This window comes from Lactuca sativa, chromosome 1, assembly GCF_002870075.4.
Source record: "Lactuca sativa cultivar Salinas chromosome 1, Lsat_Salinas_v11, whole genome shotgun sequence".
Lineage (NCBI taxonomy): Eukaryota > Viridiplantae > Streptophyta > Magnoliopsida > Asterales > Asteraceae > Lactuca > Lactuca sativa.
Window position 1 is genome coordinate 160,493,199 of NC_056623.2, and position 15,358 is coordinate 160,508,556.

A 15,358-nucleotide genomic window follows, 5' to 3' on the forward strand; every position below is an offset into this window, starting at 1 on the left:
CTTCGATACTTATCTAAAAGTATTCGATTGTAATTCACGGGAAACTACACAAGCTGTTGAGCGTCTCTCTCGATGATTAACGAGGCAACCTTTGCCTGGGGTTTAACTGCATTCATGTCAAATTGAATTTTTGACATCACAGAATTCCAAATTTTTTTGTTTTGTTTCTCATCTTATTCTGTTGACACAATGCACACACGAAATCCTTGAGGTTCTGAGTAAAACCAACTCAGGCTGATGATTTTGCAAATCTGGCATATGACTTCACTTTACATCCCAAAAGTGAAAGAGCTTTGCCTCCATGCGAAGGGTTTTAACGGTTCAGATTCTATAACGGGAAACTTGACAGGCTGTATACTCAAGATGGTTGGTATTCTATCCGGTTTTCAAGGAGATGTGACAGTTACTTTTAGAAGCATGGTTATCTTTTGCAGTCATGATCCGATTTTCAAGGTGCCACATCGGATAACATTAAATGCATCCCGCTTTAATTTCAAATCAATTTGGGTAAACTATAAAAGGGGGATCAAGAACACTATATATGGTTACGCAAACAGAACTCTCACAAATCTCCAAAGATTCAAACTTGATCAAACTTTATCTCTTTCAAACCCTAACAATGGCGGCCACTCAATCCAACACTAATGAAGTTCTTTCTCAATCCCTGATGAAAATCCAAAGCACCAATTATCAAGTTGATCCAAATGTCTCTTCTTATCCTGAAGGCTTGAAGATGCTCATCGTTGCACTGAAACGATCACCCCTGTCCACTGCCATGTTTAGTTCCTTCTCCGTTCCGATGACATGGTTATCCTTGGCAGCTTCAACGGCATCATACAACCATAAAACTGATGTGATAACCTTCAACTTGATAAACAACAAATGGGTAAAACTTTCCAAGAAGATGTTTGTTGAATTCTTGCAGATTCCAAACAATCCTCCATTTTTCAAACCTGTTAACCCTCAAATCATTCACATGTTCAATGAGATGGGCCATCAACCAGAGCTTGAGAAGATAAGTGACTTTCGAAAGTCTGGGTTGCCATGCATATGGAATTTCTTGTTTGGTATTTTTCTCAGATGCCTAACAGGACGCACAGTTGGTTTGGATAGGGGACGAATGGAAGTATATGCCATGGTTATGGGCTTGTACTATGACATCAGCGTCGATTATGCAACCCAGTTATGGAAGGAATTTGTTAAGAGTCTCGAAAACACAAATTCTGAAAAAGGGATTTCGTGTGCGAGGTATTGGAGCTTAATTATGTAGAAGGTATATGAAAAAGAAGGGATTCCAGTAACAGAGGATGTTGAAGTTGCTGAATTTTCTCTATATCAATTTCCGAAGGTAGTGGAAGATGATGAGGGAATTTTTACTCATGTTGCTCGCATTCCAGATGCGATGCTTCGCAAGGTCTCTCAAACTCACAAGGTCTTGGTGAGATATTTGAAAACAATTGATCAATCGGTGCCGACTGGAGTGTTATTAGATGTTGCTGCACCATCAAAGAAGAAGAAGTCCACAAAGAAGGATGCGAAAGGTCCATCTTCGCAACAGGCTCAGTATGAAGATGTTCATATTGAAGAGACTTCATCTTAATCGAAGAAAGAAACAATACCTTCCAAGTCTGGGGTATTGAAAAAGATTTGCAAGACTGAGGTGAGCAGTAAAGGGGTTACCATTCGCAATATTCCAGCTCCGGTCTCTCCAGGAAAGAAAAGGCAAAGAGCTGAAAACGTTGCGAAAAACATGCAACGTACTCTAATAAAAAGATGGAAGCTGGTGGTTCGCAATGAATCATCTGATGAAGAGATAGTTCCAGAAACTCCACTGGTGTCGTCTACGGTAAATGTTTCCTTACCAATCATTTCCATTACCCTACTTCGCAAATATCTACCACAACACCACTCACAGTGTAACGCCCGTAGATCCAGGCTAGTCAATTTAGAGATAATAGAGGTCGAAAATGTCTTTTCGACAGAAGATTATTAGAATAAATAATCTTAACCAAGTTGTAGAATATGTCTCAAGGGTTACGTACATATAAAGAGCGTCGAAATCCGAGTTATAACGAAGAAGTTATGACCTGTCGAAGTTTAGCGATGGAACGGACACGACACCGTGAAGACATAAATAGTGAATTTATGATAGAACGACTTTTAGCCTTAGTAATCTAAATGAAAGTCGTATAATATGTTAACCTGAGAACGTCCATAAAAAGAACGCCCAAATCTGACTTCGTATGAGGAAGTTATGATTTTTCGGCTTAGCGGTGTACAGCCCAAAGTTCGAGTATTAGATCGAGCGGTTTTTAGCCAACACAACCTAAACGAGAATCGAAGATTTCGTTATTAGTAGCATAACGATAAAAATACAGACAAAAATGGACATCGGATGAAGAAGTTATGAGATTTTAACGGACCAATCCTGTCCCGGCCTGTTAAAAATATAACTTTAAAAATAAGTTCAAAATTAGCCGACGGAGTCTAAACGAAAGTTGTAGGGTACGTTCCCGCCTACGCGTGGATATAAAGAACGTCAAAAACGGAGTTCGTATGAACGAGTTATAAAATATAATAGCATATTTACGTATTAAAATAAAGTATAAATCATATATACGTACACATATATATATACATATGTATATATCATTAGAAAGGTACCGATGATGTGGTAATTATAAGACTAATGTTGAGTTCTTTCGACATTAGTTTAGTGCAAATATTGTTAAATCTATTTAAAATAGTATTATAAAGGGGTGTTTAGTGTTTATATAACTATAAGGTCATTAAGTAATTATGGAGGGTAGTTTTTGTAAATTCAATTACTATAAATAAGAGGCTTGGGCTCTCATATTTCTTGCACCATTTTCTTGATTCAAGAGTCTTTCTCTCCTTATCCCCCAAGCATTTCGGTCCCTCGTGATTCGACTTCTCTTTTTGTAGTTTTAGTATAGTAAGGTGAACGCTGAAGCGCTGCACGAATCTTTCTTAGAAAGATTCAGCGACGAAGTTCTGCCCCTACAAAGCCCAACTCCTAGCTAAAGTCCCCTAGTAAGTAAGTTATGCTTACCCTATTTTAAATATAGTTTATATTTAAAATTAGTATTGTTATTATAAATTTATAATAAATATTTGAGCTATTATTATGACTTATATAAGTGTCGTTATAATATCTTTTTAACTACTCGTGGTACGGGGAATCTGGTTTAAAGGGTCGCATAGGGTTGTTGGATTTCAGAAGTGTTATATGCCAAAATGGTCCTGCCCTCCGGTGTTTTATGTCTGGCCCCTGTCTGTACATAGTGGTTGGAAAGTATTGTTTAAACGCTTATATAATAATAATAATAATAATAATAATAATAATAATAATAATAATAATAATAATAATAATAAGACTAATAATTAGTCACGGTAAATATTAGACTAAAATCTAGTGGTAATAATATTAGGTTTCGTCGAAGGAAATTATTTTAAAGTAAACGAAGCGTTGTCCGAGTACCGAGTCACCACCTTCTCAGGTGAGTGATAGTCCCTTTCATCTTACACATAGATATGAAGTATTTTAATATAAATTACGTGTTGTGTGTGCATATTGTCTGAATACTTGCTGTCTATGCTGGGTGAAAGATTTTTATACATGTTTTAAATGATTTAAACTATATATGTATTTTATATCTACAAAATGTGTTGGGTAAAACATGGGTAGATGAAATAGTTTTTTGTGATAACACGATGGGAGACATCAATGTTGTCAATGATCCAGTCATCTAGTGGAGTATAGATGATGACCATGGGCGATACTAGACGGTTCGGTGGAACGCTAGTAAGCTCGTAACCTGTAGGTGTTTTTGAACTAGGTTCTCATTAGGTATTTTGAACTGAGTGTGTTCACTATGTATATTTGAACTGAGTGTGTTCACTAGGTATTTTGAACTAAGTGTGTTCACTAGTTACTTTTGAACTAAGTGTTTACCAGATGTTTTGGACTATGTGTTCACCAGTTGTAATCTATAAGCTTTGGTAACGATGGACTTCGTGCCGATTCCTTAGGATAATCCTTAGGAATGAATGAACGAGAAATAGTTGATTCTTAGGGTAGAACCTTAAAAGTAAAGAGGATAATGGGGATGGGTAATTGGGTTTAATTGCTTAATTGTTTAAACATAATAATTATATTATTGTGGGTTGAAAACCCTATGTACTCACCAGGTTTCCCAACCTGACCCACTCAGTTTATTTATATCACAGGTGTTGATATGAAGTCAGATTACACTGAGAGATTAAAGAGATGTAGATCACTAGTGTAAATAAATATAAGTTCTGTTTATGCTTATGTTTCTGTATTGACAATGACATCCCAAATGTTTTAAAATGAATAAAATACGTTTCTTCGAAAATGTTTTAATAACGTATTTATCGTGTTTTTCTGGGAACAAATTCCGCAGCATTTTTATGAAAAGAAGTACTCTGACTTTTATAAAGCATAAACAAAATCGGTCTTTTCTGGCCGTGAAAATGGGGATGTCACACACAGAACCACTCGAAATAGTCACTACCAAATCAGTTTCTGAGGAGGTACCTATTTCTGATACGGTTGTCAACGTATCTGATACGGGGGCACCTATCACGAGTATTGCAACCACTTTACCAATCACCTTACCCATTTCTTTACCACTTGTTTCATTTCCATCTACAACTCTATCCACAACCTCATCAATTTTTGATCATCCACTTCAAAACCCATTTACAACTCTTTTTCCCTCACAATCACCAGAAACTCCTCAACCTTCACAACCTTTATCTGATAATGAAACTGAAGGAGGAGCCTTTGGAGGAGTACTTGAAGACATTCATTTTGATTCAGAGGAGGAGGATATTCCTGATCATATGCTTATGTCAGGAAAGTAATTTAAAATCTTGAATCATAAGTTGAATGCCATTATTCAGTCGCAAGCTGATTCTGGAAGGATGTCTTCTATCTCAGCAGTGGAGGTTGATATAATGCTTAAAGGTGTTGATAAGCGTATAATGGAGAAGGTTGATCAGTCTGATAAAAATAATAAGCTTCGCATTAAAGCTCAAGGGAGTAATTTTTCTTCAGCGGTCTAGGACTTGAAAACAGTTGCAAAAGAACGTCATGTTCTTTTTGTACAGGATGTGAAGAAAGTTTGGGAGGATGTCAACTTTAAGCTTCAAGAGTTGAAAACCGAACTTGCGAAGGAGCTCAGGGATATTAATTCTCAAAATGTCGAAGTTCAAAAGAAGATTGATGTGGTTGCTACAGAAGTACAAAAGGTTACTGTTGTCCCTATCCTTGAAGCTAATAACAAAGAAACCCAGGAGAAGTTTGATCAGCTGATCAAGTTGGTGAATGAGCTGAAAACTGTGGTTTCACAATCTTCATCTACACAAATTCTCACTCCTGAGTTCTTTTCTTTAAAGGTTAATACTTTAGAACAAGCAATTCAGAAAGCTCTTGCACCAATCGCAAATTTTACCTCTTTACTACCGAAAAGTGCCCCACCTGCTTTCACAGGGGTGCAAGGGGGAGATAAGCATTCAAGTAAAGAGGAGGATGCGAAGACAGTGGGAAAAGTTATATCTACCCAGCTTAAAACTACTCTTCCCATACTTACGAAGCCAATTTCCTCAACTACAATAACCACAAAACCGATTGCCAAAGGAATTTCTATTGGGGAAAAAGAAGGAGGTTCGAGTTCAAAACCTCAAACAGATGTAGTGGGAAAAGGAAAAGGGATATTGTACGAAAAATCGAAGGAGGAGAAGAAAGCTGAGGTTGAGGCAGAGTTGGAAAGGATGAGGCAAGTACAAAGTATCATGAGGCAAAGGGCAAGTGATCATCCCACGATGAACAAAGGAGATCCTACGAAGTTGTACTCTTATGAAACCATAGAGTCAAAAGTTGTGGGGAGGGAAATGTATTGTCACACCCTCGAACCAGACGGCGGAAACGTCCGGGGGCTTGTACGTGACTTCATCTTGAAATATCATCACAGTGAATATAATTGAAACATAACATCATCATCATCACACATGTAATATTACAACATTCATTGTTTACATCGAGTATTGTATTTGAATATTACATGCCAAAATAGTAAGAGTATGATGAAACAAAATATAACATAATATCCATTAGTTTGTTTTGTTCATCCTGCTTCAACGATTTCCTGAGAATACAAGTTATTTTGAAAAACGGTCAATATAAAAATGTTGGTGAGTTCATAAGCATGTTTGTGAAAATGATTTGTATAACTTTGAAAACCACCAGAAAATCCGATATTTTCTGAAAACTTTTTAGTGTGTTTGTGTTAGATCTTGTATGAATGCATGTATGTTATTGTTTATTTTACTAAAAAGGTAAAGAGAGTGTAGAGAGAATGTAAGAGCATGTAAGAGCATGTAAAGAGAGTGTTCCCAGACAACCCGATGTTGCCTAAAAAAAAGGTCTTCCGTAAACTTCATAACGTTAATTCCTCTAACGAGCCGTCATAACCATACTAAATAATGACAATTTCGCCTGTCTTGGCGTCGTTGGACGCCAGTTTTGACTTTGAGTATAAGGTTTTCGTCACCCTAGACTGAGTAAGTCTAACTGTAGCCAACAGCTGAGGTGTGGGGTGTCATCCCCGTATAGATCTATACACAAATCCCCGTTCTCCCTCCAAGAGACTCTAGTTATAACTACAGGCTACGATCGTACACTTAATAGGTGCCAACCGATAAAAACTCGCTAGATCCTTAATCGAATTTACGCGAAGAAAAATGTATAAACTCATTCCAGGACCAATGATCCATGTAAGTGAACCACTAAGGCATCGCTAAACAGGTAAATCATTTCAAGACCCAAATAGAATGAGATTATATAACATGGGCCCGAAATATTTATATGAAAGGACAACTAAGGCCCATTTCACATGTAAGGTATTTACAGGCCCAAATGACACAAAAATAGCATCCAAGGTCCGTCACACATGTTAATGGGTCAATGAGGCCCAATGAACATATAAATTGTATACAGGACCTCTCACACATAAAAATGGGTCACTAAGGCCCAATAACCTAGAAAATGATCAAATTAAATCCATTTGTTGGTTTATCATTGGTTTTAGTTCAAGTATTCACTAAAATAGCATAAAAGAAGAACGCATATAAAACTCATTCCCAGGCCCAATTAACATGTAAGTGAACCACTAAGGCCCGCTATACGTGTCTATTATTTCCAGGCTCAAAAGGAATGTGAATGTCTATCCTAGGCCTAATATACATGTAAAAGGACACTAAGGCCCACTAAACAGGTATATTATTTCCAGGCCCAATAAGGATATGAATACCTATCCCGAGCCCAATATACATGTAAAAGGACACTAAGGCCCACTAAACATGTATATTATTTTCAGGCCCAATAAGGATATGAATGTCGTTTTTAACCCGTTTGTTATTGTTTTGTTTATTTTAGCTTGATTATTTACATAATTGATATCTAAAGCCCACTTTTTGTAAAAATGACATTCTTGGCCCAATAAGCCAAAAATTTACAATTAAGGCCTAATTTTAGTAAGAATAACACTTTAATCTCCAATTTTGTTAAAAACTTGTGTTGATGACTACTTTGTGATAAAAATAGCATTTTAAACCCATTTTTGTCAAAAATATCATTTTTGACTTGGTTTTGTGAAAATACATATTTTTCTGGTTTTTGGCTTTTCCGAACTAGTTTTTAGAAAATTTGTAGAAAATTCATCGTAAGTCGAAATCTGGATCTGTAAAATTTGGAAGTTTGGAAATTTTGTATAATTTGATCACAATTTTTCTCATAATTTTTTATGGCTTCAAACTAGTGTGAAATTACTCATCTTCACAGGTTGGTCCGAAATTATTTCAAATATGATAGGCAGTTTGTAAAATTCACCAAAAATTGTAGAAAAATCGTATGAAAACATGAGAGTAGTAATTTTAAAGGTATAAATCTGAACTTTATCCATGTAAAACAGTTTTGAAAAATACTTCCATTTGGATGGTCAAAACAGTCCGAGATTGGACCAAAAGTTTTCTGTCAAGGGCTGTTTTGTGAGTTTAGTTTATAGATCTTTGAACACAACACTTATTTTTGCTATATCAAGTATACAAATCCCAGATCAACATGTTTACATGTAATACTTGTGATAAAACATACTTTTCTCAAGATTCATATGAAGATCCTAGTGATAAACTCAAAGTTTCTTAACATATTTTTAGATTAGTGAAGAAATCAACACATAATCACTAAATGTTTCAAGAAAACACACATAATCATGCATATACACATAGATCTACACAAATCAACTTGTATTATCCCCCAAAAACAAGTAAAAACTAAAAACAAGGGGGTATGAACTCACCTTGAGGTTTGGTTTGATTTTGATGAAGAGATAAGAGAAGATGATGTTGTTTTCGACCTAGTTTACTTCCTTGAAAAGATCTTGAAGATGTGGATGGTTCTAAGAATAGAATCCACAAACATATGGATGTAAGAGGAGGCTTTTGAAGAGATCAAGAAGTAAAAAAAAATCTAGATCTAAGTAAGAACTTACCCAAGATGATAATCTTAGTGAAAAACCTTCTTGGAGATGCCCACAATCTCGAAAATATTTAGAGGAGTATGAAGGGTTCTTGAGAGAGTTTGAAAGAAAGAATTAAAGGTGGTGTTGTGGGGTGTTTGGCCGAGAGTATTATGAAGAGGGGGGAGGAGTGATTTTCTTGCATGGAGGGTAATAAGCTTCATAGATGTATGTGATTCCTAGATATATGTTAAACAATTATGTGTTGTCATGAGCCTAATCCATCCTCCTTCCATTTCGTTTCTCTTTTTTTTATAAATATTAACACATTGGGCCGAGAATGGGCTCAATGAATGAAGGTGAAATAGCTTTGGGCTCAAATCCTTGGCTTTGATCGAATTTCATAGGCCTAATAATATTTTTGGCCCATTGGGCCCTTATTAAGGGTCTCGGCCCAATAAGATCCATGAGAAAGGTGTGGGTCATTCTAGGCCCATTAAAGCCCAAATTACTATATCTTAATGAATGTGAGTTCAAATAGGGCCCAACTTAAGACTCTTAGCTTAAAAGAATTAAGTTAAGGGTTTATTGGCCCATTAGGTCCAACAAAGAATTCATAGTCAATAACAAACTTGAATCGGAATTTTTAGAGTTTCAAACTCTTTGTTGAACATGAGAGATATATTTGAATGAGAATCGAGTATAGTATTCACTTAGAGTACAAGTTATTACACTAGGTGAATAATTACCTGAGAGTAGAATTTCCTAGCAAAAATGCTAGTTGTGACATGTATGAATTCGAGAAGAAGCCAAAGAGAAGTAATGATATTGCGAATTCAGACAATTGTCAGCTAGATTTTCCAATCAACGAAATGCTCTTCATTACTGCTCAGTACAAGATTAGCGAGAAGTTTGATAATCATGATGATTATATACACATGAAAATCAGATTTCATGTTGTACTGGGAAAGAATCCGGATGAAGTTTGGTCTTTAATGAAGATCAAAAAGGTGTTAACAATCAAGAAAGATACAATGTTTGAAGACATGCTTCAAAATTTCTATTATTTTGTTATTCGAGCAGACAACAAGCAGTATGACTTCACTGTAGCTGATTTTCCTTTGATGAACTGCAACGATTTGATTCAAGTGGCTCTGATTTTGAAGCATATGGAAGAGAATAAGCTCAAAGGCTCTGAGACTGAAGTGTTCAAGATAGGCTTCGCACATGTTAAGACATGCCTCGACAATTACTTCGATTGTTTGGCTCTTACTGATGAAGAATTGGCGACTGTAGTGGGAAGAGAAGTGAATGTTCCTTGGGAAGAAAGTTTATCTTAATCAGCATTATCAAAATATGTTGTTGTGGAAATATGCCTAAAACCTTTCGGCATGGTGTTTTCAGGAAGAGATACGAAGGGGAAGCCCAAGAAATTCTTGTTTAAAGTCTCAGAGGTGGAAAGATATACTTCTTCGCAATATACGCACTTTATTGTTCGTATGAACAATTGCAAGAAGAACAATGAAGGAGACAAGAAGGATCTCAAGAAGGTGATTTCCTGGTATGGAGAAGTGCGAAAGACAATTCACTCTGTTGTTCAAAAGCTTATGGACTGAATAGCTTCGACTGTTTACAAAGGGGGAGATTGTAAAAGCAAAATTGTAAAAGTCGAATATTGTGTTTGTATAGTTTCGCATATTTGATTGTTTTTGGCGCAACGGGTCCCTGCAAGTTTTTGGCGCCAACTCGTCGAGTCCCTATCCATTCGATTGACCATAATCTCGTCTCTACTCGTCGAGTTAGGCATTGACTCGATGATTTTTCCTTCTAAACCGAAGTCCAATAGTCCTTCATCCTACTCGCCGACTTGTATGAACAACTCGTCGAGTTCATCTTCATCCGAAGAACATTCTATGCTGAGACTCGTCGAGTTGTATGAACAACTCGCCGAGTCTGTTCTTGAGGCAAGAAGATTGCCTTGGACTCGCCGAGTCAGGGCATTGACTTGCCGAGTTCCTTCATGGGTGAGTCTGGCTTCCGACTCACTGAGTCACTCCCCATGACTCACTACTCCACTCAGCAAACACAAAAGGGGGAAAACTCGGGGACTCGCGACTCGACTTGCCGAGTCTTTCACATGCAAATACTATATACTTGATTTTGCTTGAATCCAGTTCATGCCATACATAGATCTGGGTTCTTAGGGCTTGATTAACACGTAAAGTTTCCAACTTTACGTGTAAATAAACACCAAAGAAGGTTTTAGGGCTCAAAATGCACTAAAAGAGTATATCTAGGGCTTTCATGCAATATGGTTCCATAAAGGCAGTAGATCCGAGCTCCTAGAGCTCAATCATGCCTAGATCTAAAGGTTAATCAACTTATCACAAACCCTAATTCATACCCAAGCTTGGAAATGGCTCAAGAAGGACTTTAATGGAGCTCTAAGGGACTATAAGCATGAAAACAGGGGGAAACTGAGTTATACCTCAAGGAAATCTCTGAAATAACACCAAGATGTCTGGCCTCCTTCTTCTCCTCTTGATCTACTCTCCTTTCTCTCTCAAAGTCTTCAAGAAAACACACCAAGGCACTTCTGTGACATCCCCAAAATCTCGGCCATAAAAGACCGATTTTCATTTATGCTTTTAAATTAATTTCAGAGTAAATCCTTTTGATTTGAAAGAGTTACGGAATTTGTTGCCAAAAACAAAGTATGAAGAAATGTATTTTCATTATATAATCAAAACTCGGGATGTCATGTTCCGATACATACCATAAAGCATAAACGATAACATTACAAGTCGTTCAACAAATATATACATATACAAACTTTTAAACAAAACAAACTGATGATTCATCCATCTTATGCCCTTGCGCAACTTCCTGTAATACAAATAAAACTGAGTGGGTCAGGCTTGGGACCCCGATGAGCATATAGGGTTTTCAACCCACAATAAATAATTATATTTAATTCCACTAACCAACAATAACCCAATTACTCATTCCCGTTATTCTCACTTTACGTCCCTAGGACAACTAACATAAGGGACCTAGTCTAAGAATATTTCATCGGGGCGACAACACATGCTTCGGGGGTTCCTCAGCAATATAAGTCAAATAAGGCAACCATGAGGGGGATGGAGTACAGCGAATGAACACCCAAGTTCATTAACACCTACAGGTTATGAGCCTGCTAGCGTTCCACTAGACTGTCTAGAAAAGTCCGTGGTCGTCATCTAAACTCCGCTAGATGACTGAATCAAAAACAATATTGAGGCCTCTCATCTATTTATTACACACCAACTATCTACCCATGTTCTACCCAACATATTAGTAGATAAAAATATACATTTTTATACATAGTTTAAAACCTGTATAGCATGCTTTAATCAATACATATTCCACATAACAGATGAGGCACACACACATAACACGTATTTCATAGAGAATAAATCAGATCTATGAGATAGAAAAGAGCGAATATACATTCACACATATAACAACAAAATATACACATAACACGTATTTTATATAAAATACTTCATAATTATGCGTTAGAAGAAAGTAACCACACACTCACTTGATCAGAAGATGATCAGACAGCACTACGACGTGCAGAAGTAGTGTTTCTCCGTAGATCTAGAAGATATTCACAAAAATCAAACTCCTCGCGGGCAGGGCTTCGGCTCGGGAATTGCACCTCTCGGGATCTTAGGAGCGTAAAACTTCCTTCTTAACTTGGATATAAGATCCAGGGTGTCGGGATGGCTTCGGGGGTTTACACACAGAGCTTCGACACGAAAAAGAGAGGAACTGAGCAAATATGCCCGAAACCCTCGCATCCTATTTATAGGAGGCTGAAACCTCGCAGTACGCTGGGCGTACGCGTCCAAATTCGTCACTGCATGCGTCATCCGAAGAACTTGAGTGCGAGGCGTGTCATGCTTCGCTGTACGTTGGGCGTACTTTGGATAAATCCGATGACTCCCCTTCGGATAATATCGGATTTATTAATTAAATTTAAATATTAATTATTTAATAAACTTCGGAAATTCATATCTTCTTCATATGAACTCCGTTTTCGACGTTCTTTATATCCACGCGTAGGTGAGACTACGCTCTACAACTTTCGTTTAGACTATGTCGGCTAATTTTGACTTTTATTTTTATTATTTATTTTTAGTAGGCCCGGACAGGAAAACTTCGTTATAAATTCATAACTTCTTCGTCCGACGTCCGTTCTCGCCTAACTTTTCATCGTTTCGCTACTAACAACGAGATATTCAATTCTCGTTAAGATTGTTTCGGCTAAAAACCGCTCGATCTCAAATCGAGTATTCGGGTTGCATACAGCCAAGTCGAAACTTCAGAAAATCATAACTTCCTCATACGAAGTCAGATTTGGGCGTTCCTTTTATGTACGCTCTCGGTTTAACGAACTCTACGAATTTTGTTTAGATCACTAAGGCTAAATATCACTCTAACGTAAATTTCACTTTTTACGTCATTCAGCGTTGCCGGTTCTGTCGCGAAACTTCGACAGGTCGTAACTTCTTCGTTATAACTCGGATTTCAGCATTCTTTATATCTTCGGAATCCTTGTTTCGACCACTACATCTTTATGCAAAGATAACGGGTTTATTTTACACTTAAATTTTGACGCTTATTTTATTCTTAATTCATTAAATTATAATAATTAAGAAAATAAACACATAATTCACATAATACTCAAATATTTCATCATTAATACTCCAAAAAGAGTTACAAGGGTTAACCTAGACTATTACATCAATGATAATGCCTAGCCTGGAAACGCGGGCGTTACAACTTCAATCTCACAAGGAACGATGTTAGAACGATATAGGGGGCTCTGAGGGTGAAGGGGGCGAGCTTGGGGGCGCACATGATGGTTTAAATAGGGTGCAAACCCTTGAAATTGGGGTTTCATCAGACAGTAGGGACTCGTCGAGTCCAGAATATGGACTCGCCGAGTCGCCAACTTAAACGTGTTCCATATCTCGTCTCTACTCGGCGAGTCGGGCCTGCAACTCGCCGAGTCCAAGGCTAAAAATGCAAAATACTTAGATAGATTTTACATACCATGAACCAGGTGCTACACTGATGCAACACTTTTCCAATAGCAACACTGTTTAGAAAAGGTTGTATTTTCACCTGCACTAAAAAATTTGCGAAAATGCCCTTTTTGATCTTCAAAATATTTCTCCATCTTCATTTCTTGTTACATTCTGTACAAAATAAATTATTTCTAAAACTAATCTATTACATACAAAATAAACAAAAGAAAACTAACTATTTAGTTACTAACATACCATATAAATAAATAAATATTACAACCATTATAAACAAATCAACATAAATAGCAATATAATGTCCAAGGTTAGTTTATGCACATCATGCATATATATACTCAAAATTATATAAAACAACTCTTTATTTTTTTAAACAACTTTTGTGACAAAAAATACATGTAAACTTTTGTCACCCAAAAATAACAATTATAAAGTTGTTAAAGAAACTATGTATGGATTTCTCTTGCAAAGAGAAAATCATCTATGTTTTCCAAAAACAAAGATTTCATCAACCTAACAAATAATCTAACTAATCTTGCAAAAATGGCTCTGATACCAATTGTTGGGTTTTAATTCAAAAAATTGTTTCATAAACACAAGGATGGTAATGGAAGACTTTAATTTTGAACAAAATAAAACTAATTTTATTCCCACCAAAAAAATCTTTTGCAAGACTTAGAAAGATTAAAAAAAACAAAGAAGAAGAAAGCATAACAACTTTTGAAAACTTTTATCCTCATGTGAAGTTGAAAGTTGATGAAATGTGACATTAAGCTCTCTAGAAGTATCCACCGTAGCAATATGAATCCACCACTATATGCTAGTAAAAACTTGTTAAAATGTTGTTCTTAAGCTTTAAAATATATACCAAAATATGTCTAAAGAGAAGTAACACTTTAAGCATCAAGAATGAACTCCAAAATGCAAGACATGGAGAGAGGATGAAAACTTTTAACTTTGGGCCATAATGAGAGAAAAAAAGGAAGAAGTTTATGCAAGAGAAACTAGCTCTCCTCACTCCATGCACTAGTTAATATATATATATATATATATATATATATATATATATATATATATATATATATATATATATATGACCATAAAGCTAAGAAGGGATTAAATAAGCAAAAAAGCAATCCTACCCCATGCCATCAAATTTCGACCATTATGAAGGAATGGGACAAAACCCACGTGCTCATTACATATCCCATAACTAGTTAGTTGTGATTTAAGCATTCAGTTACTCTAAGTGACCAAAAGGTTGTACATAACATTAATAATCATATCATATTATATATATATATATATATATATATATATATATATATATATATATATATATATATATATATATATATAGTTTTTTCTCTTTATTATTATTTCATAGAAATAATAATTCTCATTATATTAGAAAAAATATTATTTCTCAAAATAATGTCTTTCCAGTTAAATACAAGTGTTGATATATTTATTAATAATCAAATTATATTAATAAATAATAAATTAGTAGTAAGTTGTCAATATCATTATATAATAACTCTTGGGCATATAAGATCTTTTAATTAGATGGTGTATTTAATTACAAGAGATCGATGAAAATAGAAGTTATATACTCCATAAATGGATTACAAATGAGATGAGAAAGCGTTAAACTACATGAAAGATGTCATGTTGTATAGTGGTGATGAATTGTGTTAAAGT